The 26,320-nt window shown below is 38.8% G+C and overlaps 1 long non-coding RNA gene across 8 annotated transcripts in view; it reads left to right on the top strand.

Moving 5' to 3' along the window:
* Positions 1 to 1,987: 1,987 nt before the first annotated feature.
* The window catches only part of LOC108448639, a 61,254-nt gene continuing 36,921 nt past the window's right edge, over positions 1,988 to 26,320 (top strand). For 2 of the 8 annotated variants that reach the window (XR_001864597.1, XR_001864602.1), the window contains exon 1: positions 1,988 to 19,515. This is a non-coding gene — a long non-coding RNA (uncharacterized LOC108448639). The remainder of the gene's footprint in view (positions 19,516 to 26,320) is intronic. The other 6 variants (XR_001864595.1, XR_001864596.1, XR_001864599.1 and 3 more) reach the window with 5 other exon arrangements.

The raw sequence follows: 26,320 nt of genomic DNA on the forward strand, positions 1-26,320 counted from the left end.
AGAGAGAAGTTGCAGGTGTCCCTAAAGGAATAACTTTTAATATGGATGAATAGAAAGAGAATAAACAGCCAGAAGAAAACTGTTCCTAAATGGTCCAATGGTATCTCCATACAGGCAGCCATGGCAATTGGGATGTGGTGACACTACAGCAAGTAAACAACTTTAAAAAATTGGCTGTCAGTGTTTAAATTCCAGGACTTCTGTGTGTTCCCTCTATGCTAATGTAAATCTGCAACTGTAATTATCGATCATTTTACGTATTAGTCTATCTAGCTGTGCTGTAGAGTCACATACAGCTTTAGTGTTGGAGTTTTGATCAGTATTTAAAGGCCTGTCTCTATTTTACTATGTGCTCCTTAAGTCACAACTTTTACCATTAAAATGAGGAAAATAAATTATGTTGAAATAAAATGTATTCATTATCCTACAGAGCTTCCAAGATTCCAGCTAAAAGACTGAGTTGTTACATGGTTGCTGTTATACACACAGAGTAGTATTCATGTGTTTGTGCAGGTGTGTGGACACACACACACATCATTGTGCTCTGTATGTGTGCATTTGAATAAATAATCCTTGGGCAAAACACCTATTGCTCCCTGTTGAACCTTTGAATGCCTACCTTGAAAAATCACAAAAGGATCAGATACTTAAAGGACCATGGAGCAGAATTCTGAGGTACTTTAAACAGGAGTACAACCAAAGGCAACCTCAAACTCTTTGTCACTTTGGTAACCCAGACTTTGTAGGCAAATACACCCCTTCTTGGACAGGTGTGTGTATATGTAAGCTCTAAGGAATGTTAACACATCCACATCCAGGTGTCTGTGCTTATATTTGCAAGTGTGCATCCATCTTTATTTAACAAAGAAGTATGCAGACCACTTACAAACACATTATTATAGTTGGGATTGAAAACATATCACAACCTATAATATATATGTACCCAGCACGAATTAAGATTGGCTGGTAAAGTCTTTACTGAAGAAAGAGACGGTCGTTAGTTGAGTCCATTTGCTAGTTTTGAATTTAAAGGGAAATATCTAAAGCTTCCCAGCCTATAGCAAGGGGGCAAATAAAACAGTAGTGGCTGGATGCAAGAAGAAAATTGAAATAAACTGCAGACCTGCAATGATTTATACCAAAAGATGAGAGAATGAGGCATAATGGACTGTATCACCTAATAAAGGTGTTTGCTTGGGGAATGCTTGAATTGTCTTTAAAAAAAAAATAATCTAACAAATCTAATTTTGGGGTTTGGAGCATGGAATACTTATAATTCTAATCAGTCATTTCTATTCATAGAAGCATATAAAAAATATAATTCTTTGTACCAACTGTGACTTCTCCACAAGGACTATATCTGCCCCAATGAAGATTATGGAATTTAGGCTTTATTCTACTTTTCTCTCTTTCTAAGAACTAAACTGTGTGGGCTGGATCAATAAAGACTTGATGAATCACAACCCTGATACATAACTTCTCTATACTCAGTGTAATAGGAAGTTTTACCTTGATCAGCAGTTGGAAAGAGGGACTTAAAATTCTGATAAAGCCTCTGGCTGATGGAGACCTTACTGGAGGGAATATTGGGCAATTTCTCATCTGCTTGGAGAGGCTTGGGATGTAATTTCACATCATTAGCAAACTTGCTGAGGGTACACTCTGCCCCATCCTCCAAACCATTAATGTCGATGTTAAACAGGATCAGACTCAGTAACGAGCCCTGGGTTGTACTGAATATTACTGTCCTCCAGCTAGACTTTGTGCCATTGATCATGACCCTATTCCTCTGCTACATCCCCTGTTCCTCTCCTAGTATTTTTTTAGTATTTCTAAACATAACCGAATGGCTAATTTCATGCTAGGTGGGGCCTGGGGAGAGGGGAAATGGAACCTGTGTCTTATTTTGGTGTTTTTTACAGCTGCAAGGAGGTAACAGCACCTGTTGGGAGACTGATCTAATCCAACAGATCTGGGTTCAGTACACAGCTTTGCACTGTCCTTGATGAAGTGCCCTCAACTGTGTTTCCACACTACTCAGCAGCCTCCTTTAATCAGCTAACTTCTTTAAAAGGAGCACTCTGTCTAAATCCTAGGGATGTGCAATGTTACCAGTGACATGCTGTGAGAGACTGGAATGTTAATGATTAATGATTCAAACAATTTCTACTTGCAGTAACTGCCCAGGTGGTAGGTGGTGCAGAGGGGGTGCACACCATCACCGGTGGCTACAGGCTGGGTGCTGAGCCTGATAACAGAAGAGGTGGGATGGTGGTTTTTATTGTGCCAATGTCCTTACACAAGTGGCTCAGCTGTGAATACACCCCTCCAGGGAAGTACTGGGACATTCTTGTGAAAGCCTGAAGGTATTTATCCCTTCTAATGGGCCATAATTAACTCAACTACACTGAAGTGATAGGCAACTGCCAGGTCTTAGACCGTGTCGAAGACTCTCAAGGTGTCTCATGATCCACATTATTGTATCTCTCAGTGTAAAACTTCCCATCCCATGGAAGATACCTGGGTGCTCCCACCTATCCTGAATGTCTATTAAGCCACTGGATTTTGTGTTTTGTGGGCTTCCCCCACACCTGATGGATGAAGACTGCAATCATCACTTTTACCAATGGAAATTCCAATAATCAAGTTTCATCACTGGATCCAAGGGTGGTGACTATATGCCTTTCTACTCTTATTCCTGCTTCATTTTCTCTCTTCCTTTCCTTTCTTTTCTACATTTTCTTTGCTTTGTTATTTTTGTGCTTTTATATTGTTACAGTCTAACCAAAATTGCTACATTTAAAAATTTGCCAGGTACCTCATTCTAGCTTTCTGTTATAAAGTTTGCAAGTAAAACTTCCTTACTGAACTTCCTGAGAATTCTGTTGTTTCTCCTGTGCACTGCCCAGAGTAAATCAAACAACCTTCCCCTAAATCCACCAAGTGAACAGGGGCATGACACTTGCATGCTGGAAGAAGGCAAGAAGCTGTGTGGTGGTGCAACATTACCAGGGGCTTTGTGCTCATGCAGGAAACCACTCACTATTCCTGAATAGAGCTCAGTGAACTGGATGTGGTGACTGCTGATTCTCCCAGAGGTCTCCAAACCAAGCCACTAGCATTGGTGCTCACACTCTACTTCTACAGGGCTTGGCAGAGATAGCCAGAAAAATTTCCTAGAATATGAAGGGCTCTTTAAAAAAAAAAAAAAGAAAAAAAGAAAAAAGAAGAGATTAATGTCTGTCACAAATAAATGTCTTACTGCAGCCAACTTCCATTTTAGGAGGATGGTGGAAAGTTGTTTCACGTGATCTTTTCGAATGGAAAAATTCCAAGTGAAGTTTGAGAATATCAGTACTACCTGAGAACTTGGAAATGTGAAAACTTTTATTTCTACCACTTCTAACGGAGATAATGTGCCTAGAGAGGCATACTTGCATTTCCCATTCCATTTCATGACTCTGCCAGTTCATTTGCTATCTGTTAGGCAGGAATCAGTGTTCTGTCAGAACTATGTTTCTGTTCAGTACTCAGAAAACAGCTGGGCCATGCTTTTTCCAGCAAGAAATCTAGTCCCAGATAGCCAAACCTTTTTCATTTAAAGTGCGGATTAATTCATTACTTTTCCTGTGTTCCTGAAACTACTGAGAAACTTCTGGCTTGGAATGAAACTCTGCAGAAATCAAAATAACATTTTTCATGACCAGCAGATTATACCAGTGTTCAGCAAACTGCACTGACCACTAAACAGATTTTCAGTTGGAGTGTCAGGCAAGGGTTTGGACTTGCAATGATTTGCCTTAATATCCTGTAATATATTCCAGCTTTGGGAGGAAGGGTTGTTGTATGGTGGTTGGTAGGATTGCATAGAGCTTTATGTGCAGCGTGGTAGAGTTCATGCTTATTTGAAAAACTGCTACAGATCTGGTATCATAAAACGTCCCTAGGTATTACAAGAAAAAAGTAGATTCTAAAATGAGTTAAGATTATAGCTTATGGTATGGTACTGCAGATCTTTGGTAGAGTCAGCTTTTCCTTAAATCAAAGAGTGCCTCAGCATTGGCCCATGTGCTGAGGGCATTATTCTTGAATCAGTACATCAGTAGTTTAACATACCATAACACTAAGAAATGTAACGATGATGATAATTTTCTACTATATTAGTTACCAGAACCCTGTGCATTTTACAAGAAAACTGCCAGATATAAAGATTGTTACAGTGAGATCTTCTGAGGATTTATAGGCTGGTGGTAAAGAGTGCTCTTAGTGAGAAGAGAACTACTACAAGTGGGAGTGATATTTGCCCTGGAGTAAAACTTGTTTTCCCCTTAAAGAAAAACAGGAACAGAACAGTAGAAAAATAACAGAGATATATGCTCACAGGTATACTGGAGGGAAAGGCTGAATCAAAGGAGCCAGGTTCCTCCATTTAGTTCAACTTCTGGTTTGATTTTTTGCCAAGACTCTGATACCTCCAGATATTGTCCACCAGAATTTTTTTCAAGCAGCTGCTAAAAGACTATGGATGATTTTGATCCCACTTTTGATCTGAGTAACTGAAAGGTTTGTCTACATAGCCCAGAAGGAACCTGGGCTCAGGAAGAAGCACCATTATCTGTTGATAATCCCAATACAAAAGTGTCCTTCAGAGATCTGCTGCAGCCACCCTCCTGGTCTTCTCTCTGTTTTCACTGTGGCTTCTGTCACTGTCTGTTTCCAGCTGGCTGCTCTCAATGTGAGCTCCTCTGTAATTCTTACTACCTCATAGAAGGTTCTGTCTTGCTTCACATACCTGTCTCTTCATCATGTTTTGCATCTCTGCTAGGAATGTGTCTCATCATGCTTGTTTCTTCTTTTTCATTTCTCAAGTCTCTTGTGAGACTCATTAAGTGAAAACTGTGTTAATCTTTCACTTTACAGCCTGGTTTAAAGTAACCTATATGTTATATTCACTGCTGTCTCTCAATCTTTAATTCCAAATATTTTTATAAAAGTCATTTTGAAAGGTGTTACACAGGATGAGTTTTGCTGTGTGGTCTTACTGCACACAGCAAGAGCGACTTCTTCCCCTTTGCTTTATGGGTTTAATACTTTTATTTTTTTTTTCCACATCTCAAACAACATGACACCACCTTTGAAGTGGATAACAATAAAGGAACTGGATTGAGAGTGATTTTTGTGGTGACAGAGAGAGCGCTTAACCCCAGATTATTTTGAAGTGATTCAGATAATGTCTTCTTACCATTTCCCTAGGGAGATATCCTAACACAAACTGACTAAATCTGTACTGGACAGTTGTCATGGCCCAGAGTTTATCTGTGTACCTCAGCATCACTTCCAGCCTTTTGAATGGGGACTGGTGGTAGTGCATCTTTCCTGTGGTGCTCAGCAGTCTCCTTCCTTAGAGAAAAGAGGTGTTGGTTGCTCACCCTGGTGTCTTGCCAGAGCAGATGTACCAACCTATAAACCTTGTGCACAGGTACAAACAACCCACAACTAATCTGCAGTTCCCATGTGATTTTGACACACCATTTTCAGTTAAAACCTTCTGGGTTTGGTCATGTGTTTATTTTTAATGAGTTCTGAAGCAAAAGCAAAACCATTCTGGAAGATTTTCTGTATTGAGTCCTACAAAAACTAACAGAGAACAATTCTGAAAATCCTTTCTATCTATTTTGCATTCAGACCCAAGGTAAACTACCAGCCATTGTCCATCTGGCTGCAATATTGAAGGGGAAAGAAGTGAGAGCACTGCCCAGGGAAGCAGCTTTGAGCCTGCTTGGCATCCATGAGGGTTTCAGGCTCCAGACCTTCTGCTGTTTTCTACCAGGAACATTACTCATATCCTGCATGCTTCTTCTTCACCTTGGATTTTACGTTCTTTAGATGCCGGTACATCTATCCTAAACCCAGCCTTCCCAATCATTTAGACATCCTTCCCCAGAACTGCAGCAATTGCAGAGCACTTGGGTTTACTAGCTTCTGTGCAAACATATGCTAATTAATTATAACTAATTACACATACTCAGGGTTTTTAATCCTTTTTTTCACACCTCAGATTCTCCAGATTCCTAATGTCTTGTTTGTTTTTAAAACCTATTTACTAATTAGGGAGGGGAAGGACTGGGGAGAGGGGGTACTATGGTACAATACACCATTTTTGTGTAACAGAAAGTTTATTTCAGTTACATTTTAAAATTTTCAACATTTAAAACAGGATTGGGCTGAATAAATTACTTGGCTTCTCCCTACTGTCAACATCTTATATCAGCTAACAGGGTCAGCTCCATGTCTGCAGAGGTCTGGTTAACACCTCCATTCCCTGCAGGATTGCAGGGTCCTTTTGACAAGCCATAGGACCAGCTACTCTGTTGGACCCTGCTGCTTGCAGGTGTCCCAGGAAAATCTCTCACATGGCACTTTTAAATCCAACATCAGCAGAACCCTGATCTGAACACCAGGATTTTGCAGGTTCAGGCTTGAGAGACAAAAGCAAAGAGATTGGCACTGACTCATCCTGGCACGTTAAAAAAAATTACTTTCTCCTTAATCAAGTGTGAAAGCTAATTCAGATAAAGTGTGTGACAGTAATGAAATGGGAGAAAGAGTTTCTAATTAGAATGTCAGCAAGATAACACAAACCAAATCCTAAACTCCCCACCATTAAAGTTTCCCCACGGAGCCCTCCTGCCATTGTTCCTTTCTCTTTCTGACTGCTTTTTAATAACAACTTCTGTGTGGCCTTTGTAAATAATCCTCTCATTAGAGGTTTGCTTGAAATATGCAATCAATTTATTAAGATATTTTCTAGGAGAAATTAGCAGGTACAACAAAGCATAATTATTCTGGCACTCATTCATTTTTAAAACCATAGGCTGACCAGGTGCCACTGTTGCTTCTGCCAACCTCAACAATCAATTGGATGGCACCAGAATCACAGCCATATGCCAATTAATCCAGGCTAGGCAGGCAGCAGCATTTTCAAGGAGACTGAAAAATTAGAAATTATCTGCATATTTATTCATAAGTAGTAGTCTTTGAAATAAGAGGAATTGGATCTTTGATTTGGTAATTTTTCTACTACTGTTTATATATGTTTGAGTGTCTGTGTATGTGTTTTTTGATCCCTGAAGAGAATACTGATTCTTTATTGAACTCAAAAAAGTAAAGATTGAGAGGGAAGACAAAACATATCATAAATATTTCTTTAGGTTTAAGATCAACACATAATAAATTATGTAATAAATGGTGGAAAGCTTCCTCTACCGAAAAGGAAGACCATAACAGCAGGGAAAATGAGTTCAACTGTGTGGCATGAGAGACTCAAGATAAAAGAAGCATTTTGAGCATTTTCATTAATATTTTAGTCACATTGTTCAAGATAAGCCATGTAGGGGGAATTGCTAATATCCAGTAACTCTTCATTGGTAACTGAGAAATGAGCTTGGTATATGTGGGCTACGTTCTGGTTAACAGATATACTCATATGAATTGCCAAGTATGACTGGAAGTAAATGGCTATCTGAGAGAAATATATGGAAATAGGAGAACCCAGATATTCCTCCAGGATGGAAAGTCCTTTCATGGCAGGACAGAAGCAAGCAAGAGAAATGGTGCTGGGGATTTGTAAGAGGAAGGCTTCTTTTTGAGAAGAACAGGACATTTTCAATAAAGGAGTTGATGCCAAGGCTGAGAGCTTTGTTGTAGCTGTTCAACAAAGAAGAAGAAGAAGAAAATTATATCTGTTGTCAGAAATATCTCTGAAACATCCCTTGTCATCAGAAAAATTACATTTAATATATAACTTTAGAAAATTTAGAAAACAATTATCTTTCTTTTCTCTCTCTCTTCCCTGCCCCCCCCCCGCCCCCCAAGTTCTATGTGGTTAAAGCCAAAACCTGAGACTATGGAATGCAAAAAGAAAAAAGAAAATTGGCCTTTTTTCTGGATCCTTTCTCAGTGAACTCTATATTTTGGTTTACACCTCAAAATTAATTTCTTCAGCCTGGCAGAAATGTAACCTTGCCACCTTGCCAAATTTTTGGAAAGTGTACCACCTCACTATTGCAGTAAAAAGTAGAGAAGAATCTGAAATCAGCTGGTCACTGCTGATGTTGCATTGCTCAGAAGACAAAAAGATAATGCAGCTGGCTTTCTCTGAACTGTTGACAATGTAATGTTTCCAGCAAGCTAATCAGAAATGACTCAGGAGACATACTGAGAACACATAATGGAAAGTATTCATTTCTGCAGTGTTGCTTCTCACAACCAATCAGATTTTAAAATGATGCAGAAATTAATAGCCTCAGTAACAATGTGACTGTGAGTATAAACTCAGCAAAGTCAGCCGCAAAATGCTATTTCTACCCTCACTTATTTTTTCTCTCAAAGGTCTTCCTTATATAAGTAGAAAGAATATTATACTCTAACTTTTGTTGTTGTGAATTGCCTTGGCAACTCAAAACACATAATTTTTCTGGTGAATACTGGTCAGAAGACATGCGCTTCAGTAGAATAATTTTTGAATTAAAGTATGTGAAAATCTGTTGAGTGCTTGTATCAGTTACTTTGATCTTTTCTGAGAAGCTGTGCTCATACTGAGTAGCTGCCTACTAAACACTGAGGCTGTGCCTTATCTGTTGCATAAATGAGATGGTGGATTGCATTACAGCTGCTAGCAGGGCCCTATGTAGGGAAGGCTGCTAGTCCTGAGGAGTGGTTATTTCACATGGCTTACTCGAGTATGACATGCTTAGGATGTGTTACCTAGGAGGCTAAAGTCCCACAAATATTTGTACAGTGTGCATGCACAAAACATTGTACAAATGCCTATTGAAAACCAAAATGGGATGAATTAATAAGTACTGTTACAAGTACTACCTCCCTGGGGAGATTTAAAGCAGAAGCTTGAAGGAGAAGTTGTTTAAATTTGAGCTTCCTGAGCTATCTAGTACTGTAAATGGAAATTGTCAGCTGCAAATGGTAATGTCACGGGAAGTAACCACACACCATCATATTGCCCCCTTGCTGTCAGTGTACTGCAGATCACTGCAGCACTTTTGTACATGGAAGGCCCAATTCTTGCTAAGCTTCCATGTCACTGAGGTCCAAAATGTAAAATTCAGACATTTAAAAAGTGTGAGTGGGCTTAAGGAAAACACAGGCTAAATGAAAGCTACATCAAAATCTTAGGTTTCATTAGAAGAAAAAAAAAACCAACTCAAAAAACCCAAAGGATTCTATTTTTACCTGCAAATTTACTCTATATTTTTCTTTGTTTAAAGCCAGACTACATCTTCTGCTAAGATTGAATCTTGTCCTACTGTTCCTCTCATTAATACCTCTCTGTGCTTTCAGCTCTAAATTAGGATTCACTCTGTTCAAAGGTTATTCTCATCTTCCTTGCACCTCTGTGTAGTGAACACAATTTCACTGCAAAGAAGGAGTTGCATTTAACCAGCTGATTCCCAAAGAGATCCATCAGGGTACATTCTGAAAGAAGAAATTCCACAAGTATACTTGCACTCATACTTTCTCTCTGATATTCCTTTAACCTGACTTTCCCCTCAATACAGCTATACTACATTAATCAATCCATCTGCCTGTTGATTTATCTCATCCATCTGTCCTTCCCTGGCATCCATGTAATACATTCATGTATTAGTCACACACATAGGGTCATCAGTCAAATCCTCCCTACCAGTGTTTCTATCAGTCAGCTTTTTCTGTATGTTTTATCCAGTTAATATACTGGTGTTCATGCATAGTGAACTATTTTATCTTTACACATTACACATAACTGTACTTTTTTTCCATGATTAACAGCAGTAGATATTAAAATATTCACTGAGTTGAAGTCAGAAAAGAAGACAAAAGGAAGGATTTTTTTTTTAATGTCTGAAAATAGAAATGCTTATGGCAATGAGAACTAAACAAAAATGCATCTGCTCCCTCCTCATGATGCAATGTGAGTCTTCTCTCCCCATTTTCCTACCATAATTTTTAGGACTTTGACTAAACATACTGAACATACCATTTTTCAGCAGAACAAAATAAAAGCAGAAGTTACACAAATATAGAACTTAGCATGTCCTTTTCTCCTATCCTGCAATGGACACCTGTGACTATAACAGTGTAGGTCTACTACTGTAAAGTATGTGAACCCTGACAGTGTGCCCCAGCCAAACCATCTTTAGCTGTTCTTAATCAGAGCCCTCAGGAATTCATCAAGGTTATGGAAATGTAAACTGCGCTAAATTGGGGAAAAAAAAGCTGAGAAGCAGAATACCAAACAGCGAGAAATAGATAAAGAAGAACTGTGCCGCCCTGGATTAGAACCAATCATGTTTTTTGAAAAGTGCATGCAGAACGCATGGACAAAATAGAGGGACCAATCAAGTAATGCGTGATCATGTGTTCAGTAGTTGCAAAATGCATAAGTAGAGTGTAGTGTAAACAATAAATGTCATCTGCAAAATCATATTGATTCATTGTTCAGAAGTCCTGAGCTCCCACAGTCTACAATAAATGAAATTTTTGTTGATTTGAGAAGATAAAAAAAGAGAACTGGTTGCTGTGTGCCTGAGAATAGGGGAGGATACAAGCAAACACAGGAGTGTCAAGCTGGGCTATGTAGTTTGTATTATAGATTTTACAGGATCTCACACAAAGCTGTGGAGATACCAGTGACCTTCTGTGTAGCCTTGCAAAACTGTCCATTTTTTTCCATGCTGAGCTTGAGACAAAAGAAATAGTTTGTAAAAAACTGAAGAAAATACCAATTTAGAGAAAAGAAATTATGACAAGATTGGAAGGTGAAAAGCATTTGATCATAGCCTGATCCATTCAGAGTAGCAATGGAGATGGAAATAAAGCAACAAAAGATGGAAAGGAAGAACTAATTCACTGTAACAGAAGATGAAGGGATAAGAAGAAATAGTTGAAAACTGTGGGAGGGAAAAATTAAGTTTGATACCAGCAAAAGATTCTCAAATTAAATTCTTATGGTAGAGTCACTAGAATTAGATGGAGTGTTAAGGGAGAGGAAGAACTGACCTACTTAGTGAAAGAAATTGGACAATAATGAGAAACACGTGTAGGAATAGGACTCTGAGTATTCTAGGCACATTGAATGAAGTTATTTGTAGCTCTTAGTGCTCCAGGTTTTCATGCATTGAGACATGGAAGTCTGTTGGGACCTAAAAGGACAGTTACACTGTACCACCAACTTCCTGATTGCATGTCTGGCTTTAGTCCAGTGGGCAGAAACTGTTTTACGTGCACATCTCTTACCCTGGTTTCAAAGGACACCTCAGGCATAGGGATACAGAGCACCCTGGCAGACTCAGGCCTGGTCCCACTGTGGGTGCAGTTGTTATCCTATGACACAGCAAGGACCAGCCAGTAAACCTGGTAAGGAAATCATCTCACTTGATTTCACGCATTAACACCATGAATGTCTATTGATTGCACTGAGCTCCTGTGCAATCACTGGAGAGAAAAGCGCTCAGGTCATCTCCCCCAAATGCAGATGCCAGAAACAGGCTGGATGGATTCCTACCCTTTCTGGTTTTTTGACTGAGGGCAGGACCTAGGCAAGGGGCTCAGATTTGACATGTGCGTCATATATATTTAGGTTCAGCAAGATCAATCACACTGCTAGCATAAGAGAGCCCTTGCAGGCCATCCAGGTGGACAAGTCCAGCAGATCTTCTTTGTGATCTTCAGGTTCATAATAGCCTCCTTCTTGGGTCTGTGTCAGGTTGCTTGGACTACTCTCTGATCATCAGGAGAACTAGTCTGCACAAAGGCAGAGCTGTGGCCTGAGACATTTGCAATCTAAGGTAAGAAGTTCTAGAAGAAAAAACCAGATAACACTGAAGGGAAGACATAGATGTGAATGTCGTCACTAAGAAGAGCTAAACAAAATTAATTACTTTCTTCAAAATTCAGTTTGAAAATATTGTTGCAGAATATGAAGAAGGCCAAATGACTCTCCTAGCTTTTTTTATTCCTTCTTTACCATCTTGCGGTGTCTGCAGCCCAAGTGGAGGAATGGCTAAGATCCATATTCTCCCAGTTAAAATTAGAAGGTGGTGTCACAGCATGAATCAGGAAATGTGCTTGGGGTTATTGGGCTGCTCTGAATTGCCAGCAAAGGATTTTCGTTTGTTGTTTTTTCTAAAGCATTTCTTTTATTCTTTGTTTTATTTTTATTTTTATTTTCTTTCCCCATAAGGCTTCTGGTGCATTTGGAAATTTGATTATGTATGAAGTCTTGTATGATAGTTAATTAGCATTCAGGAGGAATACTTCAGTCTATGCATATTATTTGCACAGGTTAAGTATTCCTGATAAGACTTCTCAAATCAGACAAGCTGAATTTAACTTAATTAGACCTATGAATACTCAAGGAGAAAGTAAAACGAAGCTTGCCCAAGCTTTTGTACTGTGGAAATGAGGAGAAGGTGGGTGAGGGCTAAGTGTGCAGGAGGCAAAATCACCCCCAATCACAAAATAAAGAAGACAAGAAGAGAGAGATGTCATTAAATGCTTACAGCTATTCCTGAGCTTTCACTGTAGAAAAGAATGGGGAATGACAAATCTTTTAAGTCATCTTCACCTAAGGAACAAACCAGGAATTTTATTGGGTTATTTTTGGAAACAGAATTAAAGATGTAAGTGGACAGAAATACGTTAATTGCTAGCACCTCCAGGAACCTGTAAAAGTATGCCTGAAAAATCTGCAGTGTCATTGCAACCAGCCGTTTTCATGGGTTTTTTTCCCTTTTCCTAAAATTAAGGCAAACAAAACCAGTGTAAATAGGACCGTGTTTCATTGTGACATGTTGTTTCATCAGCGTCAAAGTGTTCTGGGAGAATATGTCAATTTTGATGAAATTTTCATTGAAAAGGGGCTGAAACAAATCACTTCAGCTGTCTTGTTTTATTTCTGTTATGTCAAAACATTTTGTTTTGCTGAAGTAAAAACATATCATTTTGACTACACCATTTTGATTAATTGGTTTTCGTTATACACATTAATTTTTTTGTATTGGATTAATATGAGATTTTAAATAGCCTACTGCACTGAAGATTAAAGATTACGCTACAGTGTTTTCACATTAACAGAATAAAATATTTTGATATAATTCAATGAAATATTTCAGCATCATCAAATCAAAATAACTTTACAGCATCAGAACATTTTGGTAGTTCCAAAAGCCTTATAAACTGGTGTAGCTTTCAGAAGTGTGGCTATAATACAGTTTTATTTGAAGCCAAGAGAAAATAAATTTTTTAAAAGCTGCCTCCTGCCACTAGAAATCAGACGTATCAAGCGCAAGAGAATTCTTCCTTAGAGATACGCTTCCACCTGCCATTGGGGTAATTAAGTATGGAATATGTGACGCAGAAGATACTAAGTTCAGAAACCAGCAGTTCCATGTCTGGATACATGCTGCTGTCTGTACATCTGGTCATCAGTTATTAGGGTAGGACCTCTGCTCCTCTCTACTCAGGTAAATGCCTACTAAGAAAAATTAAGAGTGAGCAAAGGATTTCCTTTGGTGGATTGGCTAGCCTTTACTGCTTGATATGTTCTGCTTCCAGCTGTATCAAACACCTGTGAAAACAAGATATGGAACGGAAATTGTTACAAATACTGATATAGCCAAAACCAGAAATAAACACAGGGGAGCGATGACTGAAGGCTACAGGAAGAAAAAGGAGAAAGTGGTCATGTTCCTCTTGAGTTTTTTCCACTGGCTTTTTTCTTTTTCTCAGTTTACTTTGAAGTTCTGAATAAGATATACTTTATTAGTATAAAATAATGATCTTTAAATAATAATGATAACCGAACACTATGGCTAAAGCCTAATGCCTTTAATCACAAACAAATACCAAGCCCTTGATTAGTTCTTGCACTGTTATCTTTACTACAGATACACAGGTACATTTTGAGGTAAACAAAGGGGTTTTAAAGGCAGAAGGGCACACTCCTGAAAACACAGACTAAGGAAGCCTACCTGAGAGAGTCACTGTGTGGTCACCCTGTCTCCAAAGCCGTGTGTGAGCATTCACTTGTCAAAGCAAAATATAGAAAGTACATCTTCAGTTTCTGTGTCAGTGCTCTGAAATGTTACAAAAGCCTCTGTAAATGTGAAATATAGACATTTCTCAACAAATTGGCAAATGTTGAACAAAACCCAGAAAATAGTCTTTAAAACAATGCTTGGTTTTTGAGGTTATTTTTCGTTTGTATATTTTATCAACATTGCACATTTAGGAAATATATAACCTGTGTTCATAAATAAACCACTGTGGTAATATGGTGTAACTCTGTAATAATATAAAGGGAATTCTCCTTGACCTCCCAAGATAGACAATCTTGTATCCTGAAACCTGAGAATGGTGATATTTTCTTTTGAGATATTTTCCTGGATAACAGTCAGCAGATACTAATCTTGTGCTTATGCCTGCAAAATCCTTTCTTCAAATTTACAAAGCTTTTTGTCTCATTGAGTGAAATAACACAGTGAAACTGCAAGTTGCATAATAAGCAGATTAATTTTACTGATTGCTATGTTGGAAAATAATGCCATTTTTTCCACTGTAAATCTGTTGCCTTTAAATGTCATTGAGGACTCCCCTCACATATTTTGTGAATATGCTAAGTTTTCTAATGTAGGGCATGTTTATACACAGGGATGTTATCTTCTTACCTTCTTTTCACGATTGGGACCCCTTTGACCACTCACTACCAACAATCATCATTAAATTGTTGTAAGACAGAATATGCTGCAAAAGGGAACTTCTGCAGTGGTTTTGCTGTCTGTCTGTCTCAGTTCTCTGTTGTGGGTTGACAAATCTTCTACAGGAAAAACTTTACCTAACACTGTATAGCTGCTTCCCTCTTTCACCTGCTCTTTCTGCTCTGAAGCAGCACTCTCTGCTTTACAATTCCTTAAGACACATGGGGAAAAAGAGAGAGTATGCCTTTAATGATGACAAACACCCAAATGTTTAAATTTGAGATTCCATCAATGAGTGAATTTTATCAATTAAAAAAAAAAAAAGACAATAGAATACAACAGCCCAGCCATAACCCCACTGTTGTTGACAGAAATTTAATTTCTATCAGGTGTGGAGAATTAAATAGCATCCCTACTCCTTCTACAAAAGGTGAATAACAGTGCCGAAAGTTAGTTATTTAGAAGTGGAGCAGAATGATTGCCTTATTCCAACTAACAGCAGTGGAAAAAACCTAAAACAATAAAATGAGAAATTTGAGGTAAGGGATAATGAATGAATTTAGTTGCTTTCATAGTAAGCTCCTAAAAATGATAGTAATTTTGAAGTAAGAAAATTTCAAGTTTGCTAAGCTTCTTGTTTCTACTCTTCCAGTGAGGAACAGTGTGTGTAAGGTGGTGTTTCTGAGTCTTTCATCTTTTAAGAGAGGAAGTCTTTAGTATAGCTGTAGCTGTGTAGAAAATATAGCAGATACAGCAATCTGCTGGGGAAGGTAATTAAATATAAACGTCAGTGGATTTTGAAAGGAAAAAGAATCTCAAAACTACAAAAAACCCTCCCAAATCAAAATGAAACACCAAAAATCCCAAACAAACAAAACTCCCAAACAAACAAAAAAACTCTAACAAGAAAATCAAATGTCAAACCTAGACACTAGAAGAGTCCCTTTTAGGAGTAGAAAGGGTGTGGAGGCTGAGATGAGAAGGTGATAGAAGATCAGTACACTCAGCCTGAGGTGAGCTCAAGTTTTACTGACACCAGCACTTGTTTGAGTAACTGTCCTGCTGGGCCTGGCTGGATGGAGTGCTGCTGTGTGCAATAGATCTTTGCTTAGAGGCACTTGGAGAAGAATCTGATGAAGTATGATGCTATAAAGTCAGCCTCTGACCCTTTTTTGCAGATTTCCAAAGCTCTTTACCTGGGCAAAGTGTTTCAGACATGCTGCAGTAGTGCCCTAGCTAAATCTAAGCCTTTGACCTGAGAGATCTCCTGGATTAACCACACAGCCAAAGTAGCCTGCTAGGCAGGATTTTATTTTAGATGCTCAAGGCTGAAGCTAACAAGGTCAGGAGGTGTGAGCTTATTGGGGATTAACACAAAATGCAGAGGCAAATTCTACAGTTAATTTTCTTTGCAAGTTGATGATATTAATAATGCAGGAGATGTACCCAAAGAGACATAGCATTAGTATGACAAAGCATTATTTGCTCAGAAAAGGGACTATCTGAGCAGTAAGGACAAACAAAGGGGAAGTGAGCTTCACCTGTGTCAAGCTTCCCCCTGCTGGCTGCTGTACCATCCTAAGAGAGAAGCAGGGCAGAAACTGGAAGAAACCAGTTCCACTGCCAGTTGAAAATCTTTCTCCATGTACACAGAAAAGCATAAACTAGAGAGCCCAGTAGCCAGGAAAACACTAAAGAAGCCCGGAGGTCTGGCTGCTCTGATTCAGGCAGCTTCACACACAAAAAGGGTAGAGAGCGAGCTCCTCACTCAACGGAGCTACTCCTGGGCTAGTTGTCAGGCACGCAGGCAAAGAAGGAGAGAGGGGACTCCCCATATAGGTTCTACGAGGAGGTTCACTGGCACAAAGGGACTAGGGATGAAGAGCCAAAAATATCCAAGGCTCTGGGGATTTTATATTGAGGGATGGAAAGGCAGGGATGAGGGATACAGCCAATGGGAGAAAGGGAAGAAGGCGGGGTTGAAGCTGAGGGAACCAATGGGAACAGCACATAGGAGGGAACAAGGGAAGTAACCAATAGGCTGTCGAGGAGCACAGAACTTTCTAGAACTAATACATAATTAACTAAGGGAAATGAATATTTACAGCTTAATATGTAAAACAGGGAGGGGAAAACATTAACCAATCATTTTGAAATACACAAATCACTAAACTGGGGGATGATGGGTTCTCTCCCTGACCACGAGTGTATTGTTAGACATTGGTGCCTGATCACCATAGGTTGTTACCTAAGTTGTACCTTCCGGGGTCAGGGTGGTTGCAGCCACCTGCACTGCCACATACACTTTGATGGTTTTAGGCCTTTCTTGGTGCTAAGTAGTTCACATGTCCTGTTATAGAAAGGAACGTGGCATGTTTGCTCAGATTAGCAGCACAGTGTCAGGGAAAAGGACATAATACCAAACCCTGAGGGCTAGAGGTAAGTGCGTGCTGCTCTCTGAGGAGATCTTTTTAACATGCTGTGGTATTTTAAAGAAGAAAAGCTCAAGATTCTGGTTTGCATTCTCTCTTTGTACAATGAGGATATAGTTAAAAGGAAAGCCTGCCTGAAGGAGGAGTGATGAGCTTGGTCATGTAAGGCGTAGAGGCCTGAGCATTTGGGAGTCCAGGCTCTGCTAGAAGGACATCAGGAAATTTAGCATGATTTGCTGTACCAAGCTGCCTCCAGAAATCCCTGCTGCCCCTTTTATATTACCAACAGTTTGACTCAGGAAATGACTCTTCAATTCTTTTGGACTCCTGTCTTCCTCACATCTCTTCCTGCATTCTCTTCCCTGTCCCTGTGCATTTGGGTCTGATCCTGGCCCTTTGGCCCTACCTAAATGACTCTTTGCCAGCTCTTTTCTTTGGAGAGTGGAGCATGTTACAGGTATGAGCATGGTACCTCACTGCTGTATAAGGTCCAAATTAAACCTTTTTGGGTGAGAAAAATAGATTTGAATCGGATGAGTTTCAATGCATGGCTAGTTTCCTTGGAGCCATTTTTTTATTAATGGTGTCATGACAAAGGAAGACCCTTTGAGCATTCTGCCAAAGCAACATGAAAATGTATTATGAGACTATTATGGTTAGGAAATCTTCTTGGAATGGGTCAGTTTCTTCATATGATTGATAAATTAATCCAGCTCTACACAGTTTTCAGGTTTTATGGAAAGCTGTCCATATTGTATGTATAAAAATCAACTAAGAATGAGGGAAAAAAGAGAAAATCCTCTGAAATACGTAACAGGATTCAAAATTTGAAGATGGGGGGAAAAAGCTTCCGTTTTACAACTAGGACGTTGTTTAATACCTTATCTGGAAATCATTATCTGGAAGTACATTAAATTAGAAAAATGAATGGTAGACACCCACAGAAATCTTGAGGCCCTACCACACAGTCCATTCACTGGTTGTCAGTCTTGACCCAAATCTAGATTAGCTCTCAGCACTACCTTACATGCTTCAGGATAATAGCAACTGGAGGGTGAACAGCCTGCTTGAAAAGGATATGTCCCTGTCCTTTCCTTTGGCCTCTATTGCCAGAAGGAGTTGGCAGCTACATTTTCTGGGAGAAATCTTAGCAATTGGTACTCCCTTGTGCTACAAACTCAACTGCCTTAGTGTTGCCCATGTGTCAAATACTCCTCCAAACTTTGCAGTTCTCCTCTGCTTGTAGAAAGAGCGTGTTAACAAGTACAGTTGCTGTTGGGTTTGAGGGGTTCTAACAAAGTAACTCCGAGAATGAGCTTCTCTCAACCCATGATCCATACTCAAACAGCTGTGGAGATAACTGTTTTGTCACAGTGAATGTAACATTTTCCATTTTTGTTGATATCTTTCTGTCTGTGTTTTAGTTACCATACTTATCCAATACAGAAGTATTTTCCTTTGAAATGTTACAATTTACTTCACTGAGGGATTCTTTCTGGACTCTTGTGTATGATAGAATAAGTAATTTTTGCCTTCTTTTAAGATTAAGAGCCCAAGTGCTGTAAACAGCCATAAAATTTCTCCTTTTACTAAAAAGCATGAGATGGCTGCACTGAAAAATATGAGCAAAACATGCAGTCTACAATAATTCTGCACCATCAGGTAGGGAGGAAAAACAATTCCTTGCCTTGCCTGTATGTGGACACGCACTACAATGTTGCATCTTCAGCAGCCTGAAACAAATGAATTCTCGATATGACCTGAAAGCTGGCAACAGGAAGAAAGCCTCCAGAAAGGGTTGTTAACTTTGACTTCTGTTAAAGGTAAGTCACTTTCAGGCAGTGGGATGGATTTTGCTCTCTAGTCCCAATGGTGGGAGCCCTGACAGTCTAGGACCACAATGCTGTCTTAGCTCTTCAAATACAGTATAACTTCAGCCCACAAAAAGAAAAGCACAAAAAGTCAGTACAGAAATTGTTAGGGAGAGTGGGAGATGGATTTCTTAGCAAGTAGACTAAAGATTATCAAAAACATTTCCATGACAGGATGACCACACACACTTGCACCTTAAATAGCTAAGGGGAGTGAACCAGTCTCAGGGCTTTATAGCAAGTGATGGCACACGAGGATGAATCCAAACCTTTTGTTTCCCTTTCATGCTTCACAATGGTTTCTTCTAAAGATGAGCACCTACAGAATCAGCTGGGGCTGGGAACAACACACATTGCAATGAATCTGGGTGGCATTTGTAATTAATGGAAAGCAGCAACATGTGAAAGAAGATAAAAAACTAATGGAAATGTCAATAAAATATTTCAACTGTAGCAAAGGTAAGTTGATGAGGAATTTTATTTTTTTTATTTATTTTTGAATTTGCGTTCAGACTGATTTGTCTTTGCCAAACCATAATCTTACTCTTATGCTAGATGGACAAGGAAAGAGAAGAAGTATTAGTACAAGAAAACCCTGGTGTTTTTGCAGCAAAACAGGTTGTGATTTCTCAGATTTGATGAAACTGATACTGTTTTCCTCATTTTGACAATGTCTCTTCTGATTAGAGCCTAGCAACTTGGTAATGGCCTTTACAATCTGACGCAGATGTTAAACAAAAATAAAAGTTGAGAATGTCAAGAGGAAGGGTGGATGACAGGTAGCAAGAAGAGTGATGGGTAAAAAATGCTCAATGAACTGGCCTCTGGGCATAAATTTGCCTTTAAAATGATGGCTTAAAAAGAAGTAGAGATGGCATATCCTACTGATTTTCTCCAAAAAATTTCACACAATGTATTCCCAGAGAAATACAGAAATACATAGCAGCAAATTACTATTTTATTTCCTAAGAGCTTGCACTTGTAAAAAAGGAAAGCATGGGAAAAAGCGAAGATAATGAAACAATTCTGACTTAATATTGAATCCAGCACAGAAATGTTGGGCTGTTTTTTGTTTTTTTTTTTTTAATTTGAAAAACTGTGACCATCTATATATCTTTTTTTGGCATGATTACATTTTCTGAGGCATGCATCCAATGCACAAGAATTTAAATAGCTCCTTTTCATGTCATTATCTATTTCTCTACTCATTAGGATCTGGCATTGTAAAGCTGCAGTAAGCAACATGTCTAGCACTTCCATCAGGTGTAGCTCTGCTCCCCTATCTTCCTGGAAAATTATATATATAATTCAGGAATATCCTCACCATTTTCAATGCTATCTCTAGCATAAAAGGAATCATATCTTATCCAGTCCTAACAATACTGTATTATTAAGTTTTCTATAACAAAGCTTCAGTAGACTGGAGTATTTTGAGACCTTCATGAGGGAGGGTTGCTCTTTCTGCATCTTCACCTGGGAAATATTCTCTGCTTAACTCACTAGTTGTCTGGTCTCAAATATCTGCGTTCATTGCAGCAATAACAAAGGTTTGCCTTTCTACTCAAGGAATTGAAAGCACCTTAAAACATACATGGATAAACGTCATTAGCCTTTTTTATTTATTAATAAAATAATTTTTTATTTATTTATAAAATAATATAAATAATTTTATTATTTATATAATGTTTATTATCTCGGTCAGAGAAAAGTGAAGTAGAGTCATGACATTTTGGGAAGCACATCTTCTTCCTCAGGAGGCAATAGGCATCCTATGCTTCCCAACAAGTAACTAATGCCTAGTACTGGAATTAGCTAACAGTAAGGCAACTGTGTTCTTTGACAACTGAAATATCAGGTTAACTTACATTTTAAAATACCAGGGATATTTTGAGCTAATTTTCCATTCAATCACATCCTTTACAGATAAAGTATTCACAGCACTCTATTTCCTTCAGATATAAAACAGGTTCCAAAATTAATGTATCCCTCTTAACTGTGCACAGTTGTACAGTTGTACAGTTCACCTTTTATTTTGTACATGCAGAAAGTTGATGAAAATGATGCAACTTTTATTATGAAAGCTTCAAAAGTCTGAGTCTTAAATGCATCAAAACAAAGCTGAGATGAAATTACTTTGCCTGATCCTTCACTCCCTTGCACTGGTGCAGCTTCATTGACATCTGTGGTATTGCAGAGACATACAGGTGCTGTGAGGCAAGGGGAAGGCACAACCTGATGTAGAGCTGCTGTCTTTTGTCACAAGTCATGTTTTCTGAGCAAGATGCAATAGAGACAGTAAAAACTAGCAAAACTTGCCTAAAACTAGCTTGCCACAATTTCCTTCACTTTCTCTTGCTCAGCTGCCTGAAATTCATGATTTTTTTTATCTTTCATCCAGAAGTCACGTACGTTTCAATACCTCAATTAGTAGGGTGGTGGGATTTGTTTATATTGCATCTGGTGCTCCAGTGAATTTGCCTGCAGTTAACTTGACGGCCAGCTTTGCTCTGAACTGTGTCATCGATAACAGCAAGTGACAATCTTGCCATTACAACAACTTGATAAATTGACCAGGCTTCAAAATAAGTCAGTTTCACCTGCTACACAAAATAGACAGGCTTTCTGGTCTAAATCCCCAGGGTCAAACATTTCTGACAGAGATCTCAAAGCACATGAGCCACTAGGCACACCAGACAGGTCAGGCTTTTGAGGGAGAAAACATTTACAGTCCCGAGGAATGAAGGGTACAAAGGTGTGGAGTGGTGGCTTTCTCCTGCTCTTCAGGGCTGTATTTGACCTGGTCTTTTGTGGTGCTTTTAGCAAAAATCAATTCTCAGCATGCCCAAGCATCCTGTGTTAAATAACTCATTGCACCTCGCTGCCACGTGCAATGCTCACATCACTCATCAGGAAATGTAGTTTTCCTGAGGAGTTCTAGGGTGGTTTCATCTGAGTTTGGATTAAGATGTTGTGCAGTAAAATTGAATGGAATGGGCCATTTCCACGTGCAGTATTCTGTGTTTGGTATGTGGTGGGGAGATGCCTCTCTATGGATGTGCCCTGGTGGGCTTAGAGTCTATGGGATGATCTTGTTCTCTATCTTGCAGTGCTAGAGAGGACTGATTAGCACAGACGTCATCATCATCAGACATACTGTTATAGGTACTTTTGTTGGCTTTGGAACTTTTTCTGCTTTTTTTTTTAAGAAGAGAAATCAGAATTTTTCTTGAAAACTATTTCTTTTATTATTTTAGGGGATCAGTTATAATTATGCAAATAAATATTCATATACCTTTATGGACCTATGTCATTTCTTATTTCACTCTAACTATATCAAGTGAATGATTGCACTTCTCACCAAGAAACACAACTCCACTGGTAAGATTTCTAAGAGTCCTTCAGGCTTTGTTCTGATTTTACAGTCATTTTGTGAGGTTTGATATTTAGAAAGTGACAGCAATTTCTGTTCCATTTTAGACCAGGGAAAAGATTGCAATTTCATTTGTACATCTAAAAGATTGCTCTGTAACTCCAATCCAGTCATACCCAGCTTCCTTTAGAGGATATTGAGACAAATAGATACTTCCAGATCATGAGTCACGTGCCTGCTGCAGAATGTCTGAAGCCAAATCGGCACCTCAGGCTTATGCTAGCACAGCTGTGTAGATCTGGGCTTGAGAGAAGAGAAATCCCAGGCAGATTGAGCTACACTAACATTCATCCTACTGTTGATCTAGTTATCTCAGCAAACCCTGGTTTTTGTCCTAGCACAATAGGCAGCTGTGCTGTTAAAAAGGTGTGTTGCCCTTTTGAAGGAACTTTTTTCCTTGTGCTAAAAGTAGTGCACTCTTGGAGCTGGCTTTAAAATAACAATACAGCTTACTAAAAGGACATCACAAAACTGTAAGTAAGGGAAACCTTGATTCCTCCAGGCAGTGCTATTTTTTATGGCTTTTTTCTCTTTCTACTCTTTTTGGCTTTTGTTTCTGATATGAAGAGAACTGGTTTAATATGGAAAAAATGGATTAGAAGCATCTGGAGAAAGTAGCATTCAGCTTTTTCCATACCTGTAGTAAGTAGTATCTGCTCTTGTTGAATATTTGCATGAGAAATATAATATTTACATGGAGTACAATTGACGTTTCTTTCCATTTGCAAAGAAAAGTGTAACAATGATATTTTTTCATTAAAAATGCATCAGATATTTATGAGAAACATAAGAATTTGATAAACATCTGTGATAGCTTTCAAATAATTGATGTGAATGCTTATAATCTGTAAGAATTCAAAATCTTAATAGAAATATTAACATAAAATACTGTTCTCCACTTTGATCAGCTCTCAGAAAAAAACAATTTCAAATACATAACAGAAATATATTTCTAGCAGAAGTTTAATGTACAATAGCTGAAAACACTGAATTATCAGGGAACAGAAAAAATTCCAAAGGATTTGTGTAGTATAGGAGATGACCAATATACATTGTTTAAAACAATGAATAATTTGTAACAAATACATAAGCTGATTTTTTTCATTAGAACTCATCTTCAAAATATATGTGAACATTGAAACACAGAATGGGAAAAGACCTCAAGAGAGCAAAATGCCTCTTTATTTCATGGTAAATACACTTTGAACACACCTACTGGATATTTGTACAATCTATTCTTACAAAACTCCAGGGAAATATCTCTTGCAGCAATCCTTAAAGAGTCTATTCCCATGCCTCAGCCTGGTTTGGATTTTTCTTAATATTTAACTGGGACAATCAGAATTTTTAAACCAAATAAGATTCCTACAAATTCCTCTTTCGTTTTCTCTCCTTACTGGCTCTAGAAGAGCTGTTGATTTTCCTCTTTATACAAACCAGTTGTGAAATGGAAGGCTGTTACCATGTCTCCTATTAGCCTTTTCTTTCTTAGCCTGAATAGTTTCATATCCATCGGCCTTTCCCAGTAGGTTACATCTGTTCATCCTCTTATATTTCTTGATGCTTTATTCTTTATAGTAGTTTCTTTTTGTTTTTCTCAATATAAGCCATCCAAAACCAGAGGTAATCACTTACTGCCTTGGTATCAGCATGAGCTGAACTGGAATCATGACTGTGGTTTCTTCTGCCCAGTGCTCCTGTGTAATATGGTCTGGTGTGAGACCTTCCCTTTCTGCGACAGCATCCTTCTAATTTTAGCACATGCAGTTTATGGTGTGCTGTACTCACTGGTTCTCCTCCATGCAGTCAGGTTAGTCATTTGTACACTTGATTTTCTTTGGGCTTGTGCCTACTGAACTTCATCTTATGGATTTCAGAGTGACTTTCCACGTTTTCAATATGCTTTATTTTCAATCCTGTCTTCCAAAGAGCTTGCAATCTTGTCCAGCTTGCTTTTTACACTTTTGAAAAAAACCCAAACCAAATCAACTTTTTTCTGGTCAATTAAAATCACAAATAAAACCAAAGCCAGGCCAAATACCTGTGGTTTAATGCTTAAGAATTCTCTCTAGTTTGACCAGGAGTCAACTATTCTAACTGTAGTTTTGCATCTATTTGAGAATACATTTCCCTGGTTTGCTTATATGGTTGTTTTCTAACATTGAGGAACAGAAAATGGCCTAAGAGTTTGGTCTGACAGGAGGGTTGTGACCACAGACTCAATTGAGAGTTGGTGGCTTCTTTGGACTTTGGAGATTTGCTTTTGTGATATACTTGTTTCCGTTTAACGGTGCAAGGTCATCAGGACTTGCTTGTGTTTTTATAGCAGGTGTGGATCTGTTGCTAAAACCAGTGATTTTTTTCCCTTGGTTAAGTTTAGGTTCAGCTTGTCTTTGTGGGTCTGGTTTGGTTTTGTCTGATGGATTCTACAAATCCTAGAGAATAATACATTAAACAAAAAAAAAAAAAAAAAAAAAAAAGAAAAAGCAGGTGTACACTTAGCGAAAAATCAAAACAAGCAAACAAGCCAACACCCCCAAAATTTGAATTTGAGGACAGGAGACCTATCATAACTTTGAAACATATTAGGTAGATTTGCTGCTTACTATTAGAACATTTTACATCTATTGATGCTCCTAGCTGCTTTGACATGTGACACAAGGGCCCAACACACGTATGAGAGTTCACTGTGTCTCAGAAATAAAGCTTTCATATATTGAAAATGTATTATGTATTGCTGGTATTGTAAGAGTCTTCCATTTGTCTCAGAAAAACAAACTGGCAATTGAAAAGGATAAATTCATCTGCATGGACTTCAAATCATTATTCTCTTCTAATTGTCCTTTAAAAAATATTATTTTATTTTCTGAGGCTGGGGCATAAATACAGTTTTATCTACGGCTGGGACATTTTATGCAGGCAAGTTCAGCCCAGCTGCGCGAGAACATTTAGCAATGGATTTGCATAAATGAGCTTGCCTCCAGGCCCACTCTCTATCTCCACAGTCATTCTTCCTGCTTCTGCTCATTATCTCAAATTTTCAGCAAGTCTTTGAAATTCTACCAGGCATGGTCTAAAGGTCTTGTGGGATTGAAGGTTTCCTTGAGAAGTAAGAAATGTGGGAAGACGAAAAAAAGTTTTCTGGTATGCTGGAAAGCTGGGGAAGAACATGCAAAATCTGAAAGAGATGGTAGAGCTGGATCCCTTCAGGGCACGTGGAGACAGGGAGTGGGTGAGAGCAACTCTTCTCCTCTGCTGGGACTGTTTAAAAGCACCTCTCCTTTCCGTGCCCTTACAGCAATCCCTGAGCCATCTCTGTAAGCGTGGGCATGCCCGTTCTGAACAAAGCCAAAGCTGTACAGAAATGTCATCTCCGATGGCAGTCTGAGTGTCCTAACACAGTTACAGAGTCTGGCTCCAGGGGAGAGCTTGTTGGGTGCTCTCTTGAAGATCGTAGCCCTACACTATCTTGTACAGCAAGGGTGTGCTGCCTGGAGGGCTGCGTGCTGCAAGACAGAAAAAGTGCTGTGGGAACCTCTGGGAGCAGAGCAAGGGAATATGTTGAGAGGAGAGCATGCAAGGCAAGGAAAAGAAAGGCACTCACAGTGTAGGTATATACTGCAGATTCATTCTCACCATTTTTCCTGCAGGCTTTTATTAATTCTTTTAAATTCCACTGAAATTTAATACCCATATTGTTGTGGCCGAGTGACCTGTGGTACAAGAGACAGAGAGAGCTCTTGGTAAGACAGTCTCTGGTGCCAAAGACTTACCGGTTATGGTGAGGGAAAGAAGCTTCTCCCCAGAATGCCATGTTCAGTTATGGCAATGTAC

The sequence above is a fragment of the Corvus brachyrhynchos genome, unplaced genomic scaffold (genome assembly GCF_000691975.1).
Source record: "Corvus brachyrhynchos isolate BGI_N302 unplaced genomic scaffold, ASM69197v1 scaffold188, whole genome shotgun sequence".
In the NCBI taxonomy this organism is placed as follows: domain Eukaryota; kingdom Metazoa; phylum Chordata; class Aves; order Passeriformes; family Corvidae; genus Corvus; species Corvus brachyrhynchos.